This window comes from Lolium perenne, chromosome 4 (assembly GCF_019359855.2).
Source record: "Lolium perenne isolate Kyuss_39 chromosome 4, Kyuss_2.0, whole genome shotgun sequence".
Taxonomy (NCBI): domain Eukaryota; kingdom Viridiplantae; phylum Streptophyta; class Magnoliopsida; order Poales; family Poaceae; genus Lolium; species Lolium perenne.
Genome location: NC_067247.2, coordinates 366,070,783 through 366,083,015, shown reverse-complemented (window position 1 = coordinate 366,083,015; position 12,233 = coordinate 366,070,783).

The window sequence follows — 12,233 nt, the reverse complement described above, 5'->3', positions numbered from 1 at the left end:
GCTACCAACAGAGTCATCCGCCTCGTCATCGTGGTAGAGCGACAGGAAGAAGGACACGAATATGGAGTCCAAAGGCCAGTCTACTATATTAGCGAAGTGCTTACGGAGTCCAAACAACGCTACCCTCACTTTCAAAAGCTAGCCTATGGAGTTTTCCTAGGCAGCAGGAAGTTGAGACACTACTTCCAGGAGCATCCAGTAACAGTTGTGAGCAAGGCTCCGCTGTCAACGATTCTCAACAACGCTGACGCAACAGGACGCACAGCAAAATGGGGCATTGAATTATCCGCCTTCGACATCAACTACAAAGCTAGGACTGCGATCAAGTCCCAGATCTTAGCGGATTTTGTCGCAGATTGGACAGAAGCTCCGGACATAAGCCTGGAGCCGGAACCAGAGACATGGGTTATGCACTTCGACGGATGCAAGCAGCATCAAGGCTCAGGAGCCGGAGTCACCCTTAAGTCCCCTACCGGAGAAGAACTGCAGTACGTTCTGCAGATCCACTTCCAAGCTACAAACAATATGGCGGAATATGAGGCTCTACTACACGGACTGCGCATCGCTAAGGAGATAGGAATCAAGCACATCATTTGCTGCGGAGATTCCGACTTGGTGGCACAGTAGGTAGCCGGAACCTGGAACGCCAGAAACTCCGTCATGGCGGCTTACAGAGACGAAGTTGACGAGATCGCAAAATACTTCCTCGGATACGAAGTCAAGTACGTCAGGAGAGACGACAACGCAGCGGCAGACATGCTATCCAAGCTCGGATCCGGCAGGAAGCCAATTCCGCCTGGAATTTTCCTGGAGCATCTCCGGATACCCTCGGTAAAGGGCGCTAACCCGGAAAACCCAGAAGTGGCAGTATCTCCAGCTAGAGAAGTGATGGCTATCATTCCAGCTTGGACACAGCCTTTCCTGGACTACCTAATCGATCAAAAGTTGCCAGAGGACGAGGTCCTCGCACGACAGATCGTCAGACGAGCAAGGTCCTACACAATCATTGACGGACAGCTCTACAAACGAAGCGCAACAGGGGTATTTCTCAAATGCGTCTCTAATCAGGACGGCATTGAAATCCTCAGAGAGATCCACGCAGGGGACTGCGGGCATCATGCCGCCCCCAGGTCACTCGTTGCAAAAGCTTTTCGACTTGGTTTTTACTGGCTCACGGCTAAAGAAGATGCTGATAAGCTGGTGAAGACCTGCCGAGGTTGCCAGTACTACGCTACTCAACCAAACGCTCCAGCCCAAGGGCTGAGAACCATACCTATCACCTGGCCATTTGCGGTCTGGGGGCTTGACATGGTTGGTAAATTAAAGAAATCATCTCCTAGCGGTTTTGAGTACCTCTTGGTCGCTGTTGACAAATTCAGTAAGTGGATCGAGGCAAAGCCAGTGAGAAAAGCCGACGGTGCTACAACACTAAAATTCGTTTGCAGCCTCGTAATGAGATTCGGCATCCCGCACAGCATAATCATAGATAACGGCACTAACTTCGCACAGGGAGAGCTGAAGGATTACTGTGAGGACGTAGGAATACGGCTGGACCTTGCTTCTGTGGCTCATCCACAGTCCAATGGACAGGTTGAAAGGGCCAATGGTCTCATACTATCAGGAATTAAACCTCGCCTTGAAGAACCGCTGCAGCGTGCAGCCGGAGCTTGGGCTGATGAGTTAGACTCTGTCCTGTGGAGTTTACGAACTACCCCTAACAGATCAACTGGATTTACTCCTTTCTTCCTGGTATATGGATCCGAGGCCGTGCTCCCCTCCGACATCATTCACGATTCACCGCGAGTTTCCGCCTACGATGAAGAAACTGCTGACGAGGCTAGACAGCTATCTGTGGACCTGATCGAGGAAGCTCGGAACTTAGCTGATCAACGCTCCACCATATACCAGCAGAAGCTTCGACGCTATCATAGCCGTCGAGTCCGGAATCGCTCGTTTATGACTGGAGACTTGGTTCTCCGCCTTCGTCAGGTGAAAGACCATAAGCTACAGTCTCCATGGGAAGGACCTTTTGTCGTTAGCAAAGTGCTTCACAATGGATCATACTACCTCGTCGATTTCCGGGAGTTAAAAGATAGACCTGCTAATTGGTACCGGAAACGCAAGCGGGAGGATCCGGGTGACATATACGACGAAACAGATCGACCCTGAACATTTCACAGCTACATCCTTTCCCCACTTAGCATAATTTTCCGAGTATCATACTCTGTAATAGTTATACATGATCAAATGAAATAAAGCTTCTGGTTCACTCTTTGAGTCTTTTGCCTCCTTTACTTGTTCATTTTTAGATCGTGTATGTTTTCCGACTAAAACCGCAGAGCTGGATATTTCCGCCTAGGCGTGTATGAAAGTTGTGATTTTCAAAAATCGTCCTTTAGGACGTAAGCTTAAGTTTTCTGACGGAAAATGTTCTCTGCTGCGAACTCATGGATTCCTAGTAACGATTTCCGGCACCAGAACTGGGGGCTTGTTTCCGCGGTTATTGACGGACTGCCATTGGGCTTCGTCGCCGCTGGCGAGCGTTTCCGGCTAAAGGTCTTCCGGCTCGTGGAAGGTCAAGTGAGCGAGCCGGAAAACAACGAAGTCAGCACTTGCTTTCCGACAAAACGAAACATGCAAATAATATTAAAGGATAGCAGGATAAGTTGTTTCCGCCCGTGCATAATTGTTTCATTCCTAGCTACTTAAGAATTTAAGTTATATTACAAACCCACTCCGGGGCCAAAATGATATATCAGTGTTTCATTGTTTCAGCAGATCTCTATTTGGATGACGAATCCTCGTCAGATGCCTCATATGCGGAGTCGCCGTCGGAGTCCTCGTCGGAGACATCGTCGGAGCCAGCTTCAGAGACCTCCTCGGAGTTTTCATCGGCCCGACCTGCGCTCGACCCGGAACCCTCCGCGTAATACTCCTCCTCAGCGCCTTCTTCTTCGATTTTCGCGTCTGTGAAACCCTTGGGGAGATCATATTTGTGGTACCAGAACGAGTGGTTAACTCGCCCGACAAAGAGTCGATCAAATCCTTGGGTTTCCGCGAGAATGGACCTCATGTTGGCACCCTTTGGAGTGCTACGCGCAATGTCCGCAAACTTCATGGTGGGGAAGTGCGCTTTGCAGGTGGCTAGTACAAGGGAAGCGACTCCGCGAGCAGATGATTCCTGCCAGTCTTTGTTGAACTCCGGCACTTGCTCCATCAGTTTTGACATAGTGTCAATCACTGTGGTCTTGGCCCTCTTCAAAGACAGGGACTTGGCGATTCCGCGACAGGCTGCGAACAGCCCATCAATAGAATTCCGCGCTTCATCGTACGCCTCTGTCCTCTTGAGGTCTGACTCCTTCGTCCACTCAAAGCCAAGGCTCGCTGTGAAAATTGGAAATCAGTTCCTCCGCGGACAAAACAACATATAATGAAGCCGGAACTACAACATAAAGGATGCTTACGGAAGATCATCTTGTCAATAGCCTCCGCCTCCGCTTCCTGAACTTTATTTTTGGCCACTAAAGAGGTTACCCTTTGTTGGCTCTTCTTAAGCTTGTCAGTAAGCTCCGCCAAGTCGCGGGCGTGTTTCTCCGAGAGCTCTTTCCTCGCCAGATTTTCCTTCTCGGAGGATTCATTCATGAAGGCTTTGAGGGACTCGTTCTCCGCCTCGAGCACTTGGACTTTGGCGGACAGTTCGTTGAAGGAGGAGTGCTTGGCAATTTCATCTGAAGGCGGAAAGACATACGTGTTTATACATCATAAAAGATTATCACAAGATACACATTCAACCCGGAGTTCTTACCGTTCAGGCGGCTCTCTAAGTGCTTCATAGCCTTCTGGCTATTCTCAGCGTTCTTGCGCAACCCTTCTATCTCCGTCATCTGCTCAAGCACATGGACGCGCAGATCTTCGTGCAGCTTTCGGGTGTTCTGAGAGGCAGGCAGGAGTTAGCCGGAAATTCAAAATTCTGGGGGCTGGCAAGGAGTTTAAAGTCTTGGATCGAGAAAATTTTAATTTTCCGCCTAAGGTACATATAAAAGCATCGGCTAACACATACTACTCGGAAAAAATGTCTAACCCAATGCTTGGGGGCTAGTGTTACATGCCGCACTTCCTTATGCTTAGCAAAGAAGATCTTGAGATCGCTCTCGAGGTCGGAGAGCTCCTTCATCTCCATGTTCGCAGGTCCCCATACCTTCTCCATCATGGCGGAGACTTCCGCGTGGCGTTGAGAGAGGGGGAGCTTCTACAGTGACGGAGTGGGTTGAGGGTGAGGTTGGAGCATGCCAGTGGCATGAATAAGCTGCGCCTTTTGCTCGTATTGCTCAGCTGTAGGTTCAGCTGAGGTGGCGACTGGCTGTTCAGGCGGAGGCACGGACGAGGAGGCGCCCTTCCCGGAATCGCCATGGTCCTCGGGAAGGTCATCAACGTTGATGACGTCCTTGGGATCCGGCTTGGCGGTGGAGGAGGCTTTGGGCGGTACCTCGACTTCCGGTGTGATGGGGATCGAAGCCGGAGAAGGCTTGGTTCTTTTCTTCGGTGCTGGCTTGAGGGGCTGGCTTCCGGAACCTCTGTTGTGGAAAAGGAAAATGTATAGCGTTTGAGCATGTACTGATTCATGATGACAGAAGGATTCGGAAATCAAGCGTTTACCCGGAAGGCTTGAAAAAACGATGCATGTCAGGTTGAGCTCGGTTGCTGGTATCAATAAGCTTGAGGCGCTTCTTTTCCGCCTCCGCCTTGCGGGTAGCCGCAGTGCTGGCCACTTCGCGGGCACGTTTGGCTACGGGGCTGGAGGGAGCTACCTTCTTCCTCTTTGCGGGACGTGGAGCTTCAGGGGCCTCCGCCTCAGACGCGACCTCCGGGTCGGTGTTGCCCGCGTGAGGGACCCGAACGAGGTTTCCGAGTTCACTGTCCTCGAGGGCTTCAAGCTAAAGTAGCCCAGCCAACACTTAGACAAATTTATCTAGCGAAAAAGCAATCAATGGTAAAGTCAAGGAAATATACCGCGGTCCCGGAGCCGTTCGTGTGGATGTCTTTATTACACACGTGAACATGCAGTTCACGCGGAATCTTGATGAGGAGCCGGATCCTCTTGTCGATGGCGTCGGCGGAAAGATTGTCCTTTGAAGCGCGCATTACGTCGTCGCGCCCCGTGTATTGGAACATCAAGCGGTCCCGATGTTGAAGCGGTTGGATCCGCTTGGTGAACCAGGACATGGTGAGGTCCTTCCCCGTTAGGCCTTCTTCCGTCAGCTTGTGGATCCGCCTAACTGCTCGAGACAGTTGGGGCGACTCGGGGAGATGAGGGCACTGCGTCTAGGCTGGAGTCTCGCTGGCGGGGCAGTTCTTGAAGGGCGGCAGCATCCTTTCGCTCGCCGGGTCGGAAACGTCCTTCAGGTAGAAGAAGCCTCCGGACCAGTACCGCGCGGATTCGTGGCGGTCGATGGGAGGGTATACGCGGCCGGGGCGGAGCATGAAGGTGATGGACCCGCAGGTGGCCAACTCGGAGGACTGCGGTACCTTCTCCTTCTTGACGGAGATATAATATTGAAATAGAGAAAGTTCGGGAGATACCCGGAGGTGGCCCTCACAGAGAGTGACATGGTTGCTAATCGCCAAGACACTGTTTGGCGATATGTTGTGGGGCTGGAGCCCGTATGTCTTCATGATTTCCGAGAAGAAATCTGAGGGCGGAAAGGAAAATCCGTGTTCCACCAGCGCCTTGGTGATTACCATTTCGCCATCCTGGGGAGCCGGCGCGAGAGAACCCGGAACCGTTCGCCAGGATCCGGGCTGCAGGAAGCCTTCCGCCTCCAAGTTTTGTAGCTCCATCTCCGTGGTGGTGCAGGGCCACCATTTCCCTTTATCTTCTGAGTCTCGCTGACGAGCTTTTGATTTCTTGGCGGCGTGTTCTTCCGCTTTCTTTTCTGCCTGCTCCGGCCCGGAGGTTTTCTCCGGGATAGCTAAAGTGCCTTCGGCGTCCTTGCCGGAATCCTTAGTGGGATCCAGTTGGACTGGGACGAAGGGAGGAGGGGCGGAGGAGAGTGGCGTCGCCATGATTGGCTCGGAAGTTGGAGGCGGAGTCGAAGAAGACATCTGAAGAAAAGAAAAAGTGATGGCGGAAAATATATCTTAGTCGGATCCACGTCATCATCCTAAGGTTCATCCCTACCAACTGCGGCGCGAAGACGAAGTTCGGAGGCTTACCGTAATGGATTCCTGTCGTCGTGGTGAACAGACAGATGCCATAGGATGGCTTATATTGGGGCCGAATGGACGCTAGAGGATTCGGGGGAGGGTTTGTGATCAGATGGGATGAACTTCCGGATGGTTTCCTCAAGAACTTGGCCAGGACCAGAGGTTGAAGAAGAAAGACACAAGGAAGAACTCGCTCTAGATCACTTTCTTCATTGATTCTCACAGGTTACAGGTTTGTGCTTCGTGCCTTGCTACCTCCGTGCGTCGTCCGTAAGGAGGGCTGCCCCCTCTCCTTATATAGGGGAGAGGATGGCTTACAGTGCAAGAAACCCTAATGGTATCTTTGACTAGACAAACTACTTTACAAAGCTACTTTACAAAGCTACTTTAATCATAGATGACACTGGGGTCCTCTTTAATCAGGGAGGCTGACGTCCCCCGGCTTCTTTCTCCGTCATCCTCTTCTTTATCGTCAGTCCTTCGTTTAAAGCTACTTTGCTTAGCTCATCTTTGTCTTCTAGCTCTGGAGAGGATCTTTGACCAGTCTTGCCGACATGCTCTTCTTTCCGGTGGCCCGGTACCTTTTCTATCCGGTTCCGGTATACCTCCCCTGAGGATACCGGCTTGGCCCTGCTCAGCCCAAACGCCCATCTTATGCTCCGGTATGAACATTTAACCGGTATCCTGATGGCTCAAACCATCCGGTTTGGCATGCCTTTGGCATACCGGGGGTCATCCCCCCAACATTAGTCCCCGAAGCTGGTATAGTCTGTCGGATCCTATCCAACAGACCATGCCAGGTTCTCACGTCTTTGGATACTGGTTTAATCCATCCGGCGTTGGGCTTGGATCCGGCATCTTTGCCCGGATTTTTATTATCTTTCTTTGCAAGTCATTCTCCGGTGTCTTATCCTCCGGCATCTTAGCCATTAAACAGCTCCTCGGCGAAGTCGAGAATATCTTGGGCCCCACGCCTGACAGAGACATGCGCACTGAGACTGACGCGCCAGTGTCAGGGGTCACTTCCCTTCGGCTTCTGCGCCAGCATTTATGGCGGCACACCGGATCCTCGTGGCCGTTCCAGATCCGTGTGGCCTTCTTGTGGCAAACTGTTCTCCGCACGCGTGTTTGCGCGCCACGTGGTGGCCCGTGGAGCGAACCGTCGCGGCCCACGATCTGAACCACTGAGGCCCAGCGGTTTTCTGGCCCACATCACCCTTTTCCTTTATAAAGCGAAACCGCTCCTTCTCCTTCCTCTCCTCGCATTCTCCATTTCTCCGCGCTTAGTGCCTTTGCCCTCTGCGCCTCCGCCTCTCCGTTTGCCGTTCAAGCTCCGCCGCCCGACGGACTTCCGCTGCCGTTCCGCCGGACGCCGCTGAACTTCACCGCGTGAGGAACCTCCGCAGCACACCTGTCGCGGTTGCTGCATTAGCGCTTCCTCGAGCTCTTCCTCACCTCGCCGTCGACGGACCTCGTCGCCGGCCGTAGGCTCACCATTTCTCCGGCAAACCCCTTCTTCTGCAACTTCTCCGCCTCAGGTTAGGCCCGACACGCCTCTACCTCTTTTCTTCTTGCTTTCCAGATCTTGGGGCGGTAGAGTATTTATCCCCTCTTTATTTTGCTTTTTCTCTTACTCGTAGATCTTCGCGCGAGGGTCTTTCTGGGGAAAATTGTTTTTTGGTAGATTCCGGCGTCGCCCAGATCCATATGTCTAGTGAAGGGTCTCTCCCCGTTGCCACCTCTAGTAACCAAGGCAGTAGTACTTCCGACGGGCTAACTGAAGATCTCGCTCGGATGGATTTGGCGTCTAGCCGAGATCAAGAGGCCGGCACATCTAGCCGGGCCTCCGGGAAGGATCTTTCCGGTAAGACACGCGGAGCCTGGAGGGGTTCCGACGTGACTCAGTACGAGATCGACTGGCTTTACCGGTCCAGGAGAATTCCGGAAGGAGTCATCTGCCGGCTTCCAGGTGACGAGATCGAACCGGTGCTCGAACCCGGTGAGGCCGTCGTTTTCCTTGCTCATTTTGAGCGTGGCTTCGGCCTTCCTGCCTCCGATTTCTTCCGCCAACTCCTTGATTTCTACCGACTCCAACCTCACCACCTTCCCGGCAATGCCGTTTTTTACCTTTCTTGTTTTGTGGCCTTCATGGAGGGCTACATCGGCATCCGTCCCGCTCGCGAGACGTTTGCCCGCTTCTTCTCTCTTCGGATCAACTCGGTCCAGGGCAAGGACATTCCCAAGCCCAAACCCCCCGTGCAATGCGGGTCTTGTATCATCGGCTCCCGCCAAGGGAGCCCCTTTTTTAAGTTCAACGGCCTCGAGTCTTGCCGGTTGTGGCAGACAACGTTCTTCTATGTGAAGAACAAGAGCGCCACCGACCTCATCAACTTGCCGGCGTTCAACCCGGCGCCGCCCGCCAAGATCAACTGGAACTACAACCCTGGTACGGATCACACAGAGAAGAACCGGGTGGTACGCTTCATGTTGAAGTTGATGAAGAACACCAACATTTGCTCCGATGATATCATCCGCACCTTTATCTGCCGCCGGGTGCTTCCCCTTAAGCAGCGCGCTCACAAGATTAGCGAGATGTATGGCCCCGGTGATCCCACCAAGATCACCGGCCTGCCCTTGAGCAAGGCGGATGTGGTCCTGAAGGCTAATCAGATATGCCAAACGGACATGCCGGATGACTGGGAGTGGGGCCTTTGCCCTCTCAGCTCTAGAAATCCTCCGTCCCAAGAAGTAAGAAATTGTGCGGCTCGGGTCGTTTTACCGGTAATTTTCATACTTGCGATTAATCCCCTTCCTTCGTTTTCAGGCCAGGGACCGCTTCCCCCGTATTGACTCAGATCAGCGAGGCCCTTGCCGGAAGTGGCCTTTGGACAAGTACGACCCGGACCCTTTCATTCATTGGCTGGATCTGAGGATGGGCCGGACTCCAGCCTCACGCCTCGGCAAGTCTCCACCGGAACCAGCTGGTTCGTTTGACGACCTGACCTTGCTTGAGGTAGCTTTTCTGTTTGATCTCTCATACTCTTTTGTTATTGTTGTTCTGTAGACATTCCCTCAGCCAACCTCAACCCACAGGTCCATGAGCACATGGCTCCCCTGCAGGCCGAGGTTGGGGATGAGTTCCTGGACAAACTTATGGCCGAAGGCCAGAAGAATAATGCTCCAGCTGCTGGCGCCGGCCCTAGCCATGCTCCTCCTGCCAAACGCCCTCGGACAGAAATCCTTGGAGGGAAGCAGGTAAGCACGAAGCGCTACAAGCAAAAGCGGATGCCGGTTTCTTCCGGGTAAGTTCTTCATTTCCTTTTTATGTTCTCTCCGTTTTCATCAAGTTCCTTTCCGGTTGCTTTTTTCCAACTCGCTCTTTTTTCTCTCTTTCAGCCCTGCACTTGAGCTTGGTTCCAAGCCGGAGGGCTCTGCCGGCTCCGCAAGGACCTCAACTCCTCCTCCTCACTCAAGTCCGGCACCATCTGGTGCCGGCAACACCTCTGCCTCCCCCCCGGGAGGCACTACAAGTTCGGGGTGCGCGGCCCCTACATCTCCTGATCACCGCGCGGAGGAGGATTTCACCTCCCCTCCAGAAGCCCAAGACACCGGCGCCAGCAACATCGGCGCCGACGAGACAGATGCCGGGCAGGTGGAACCTCTGGTTCCTCCTTCCCCGAAGAAGAAAAAACAGAAGCAGCCAAGCTCTTCCCCCACCGCGCCGGATACTTCCGCGCCGGTATCTTCTCCTCCTACCGGGACCACGCCGACACCGTCGCCAAGCCAAGGACCTTCCGCGGCCAAGCGAATGGCGCCGCCAGAGACCCCCAAGATCACCAAGTTCCTCAAGCCCGGGGCTTCTCGGGGCAAGGCCGTGGAGGGCGACGCCTCAGGCGGCTCGCGGTCCGTGGTGCTGCATGTCGGCCCTGCTGCTGCTGCTGTCCCAGAAAAACCTTCCGGCCTCCTAGGCCGGATCGTTGAGCTGAATCGCGCGGGTAAGGACCTGGGGCACCTTCTCCCCTACGCCCAAAAGTGGAATGATGCAGATATCTCTGCATCTACCCGCGGCCTGGGGAAGGACCGCCTTCCAGCGCCAGACCCTGCTGGGCCTCGGTCCACTGAAGAACACTTCACGCGGCTTAAACGCGCCGTGAAGGAGTTTGACAGTGCATGGTACGATGCCACCAGCAACGTGGTGGTAAGTTTTGCCAACCCTCTTGTAATTTTTGTTGATGCCGGTTTCTTTTCTTTCCTGATCTTGTCTATCCTCCCAGTCCCCGAGTTTCGTGTTGAGAGCGTAGCTTTTAGCGCGAAACTTTAACTAGAAACACGCGAAACCGGCATAGCCAGTCCCCGAGTTTCGGGTTAAGGTTTTTGTTTCTTTCTTTCTCATAACCATCTTCCTTTGAACAGAGCACCGCGGATGCCCGGAAGCAACTCTTTGAGGAGCTTCTGTAGGAGCATCGGGACCTTGCCGAGGCCCACAGCCACTGCCAAGGTTTGTTTTCTTTCTTTTCCTCCGGCATCTTTTCACCGGAATGTTTTCTTCTTTGATATTTACGCATCTTTTTGTTCAACAGCTGTTCCGGAAGCTACCATCGAGGCCCTTAGGGCCCAGGTTGTCAAGCTTCAAGGTACCACCCTTTCTTTTCCAGTTAACCCGTTCTTTTTTCATTTCATCTATCGCCACTTGCTAACACCTTTCTTTCCGGTATTTAGGCGAGAAAGAGCAGCTCATCAAGGAGCACCACGAGGCACTGGACACCCAGAAGACCGCCTCGAGGGAGCTGAAGGAACAGGCTATGCAAGCCGCGTTCCAGCATGAGCAAGCTCTAAAGGATGCCCGGGTTGCAGCTGAGGCCAGGCTGGCGGAGGTCGTGGAGGACTCCACGAACTCCAACACAGTACTGACGGCAGAGCTGGAGGAGGAAAGGAAGGCGCGGAAGGCAGCGGAGCACCTTATTGATGTCATGACCACTGATAACAAGGAATATGATCGGTTGGTTATGCAGATTGACGCGCTGGCTTTCCGTAAGACCCTGCCTTGTCCCTTCTTTCGCTTATAAGCTTTCTCCTTTTGAAAATGTATCCGTGTTCCTTGTTCTTCCGGCATACTTTTTTTTTCGGTATCTTGTGTTTATGCTTTTCCCTTCCTGCTGTAGAGCATTTCCCGGACTCCCAGGCCCACGCCGTGAAGAAGGTGATGGAGGATCGGGTGGCGCGGAAATTTCCCAACATGGAGGCGCACTGGGACGGGTACGACTATCTGGTCGCCCTCTCCGCGCGAGTCCAACATATGCGCTCCGTCGACCGGCTCCTTGGCGACCTACCGGACGCCGCCATCCAACTCTTCAAGGTGCTGTGGCCTGAGGAGAAGATGCCGGCAAACATCACGCTTACCGCCCACCGGCTCAAGGATGCCGGGCGCCGGATTCGCGAGTGGCAATGCTCCGCGGCTCGTGCCGGAGCGGACACGGTGCTGCTCTCCGCATGCTCCTGGTACCCGGATCTGGATCTGGATGCTCTTCAAGGCGTACGCCAAGATGCCCCCACCGACACGGATCCGGCGCTTACCGCGAAGCGGCAGGACCGGGCCTACCGGCTTGCTGAGTATGTCGAGGTCCGCACCTTCATCCCTCCCCCTCCTGGTGTCAAGGACTACCTCAGCGATGAGGAAGAAGAAGAGGGAGATGAAGATGAGGCTGCCGAGGATGTGCCACCGGAAGCTCCCGAGGCCAGCACTGCTCCCCCTGAAGACACCGACACCGGTGCTGCTCCACCTGATGCCCCCGTCGCCTGAACTATTTATCTGCTCCTGCTCGCTTTACAACAAAACTCGTTAAATTCGACCCCGGTATGCCGGGGTGTATGATGTAAAACTTTAAGTTTGCTTTTGGTTGCCACACAACATTTTATGCCGGTAAGTTATACCGGTAGTTAATTATCTTGAGTTTGCCTTAGCATATTTGCTTTTGGTTCTGCTTTTATCCTGCACTGCAAAGATTTCCCAATTGTTTCCGCATCCAATT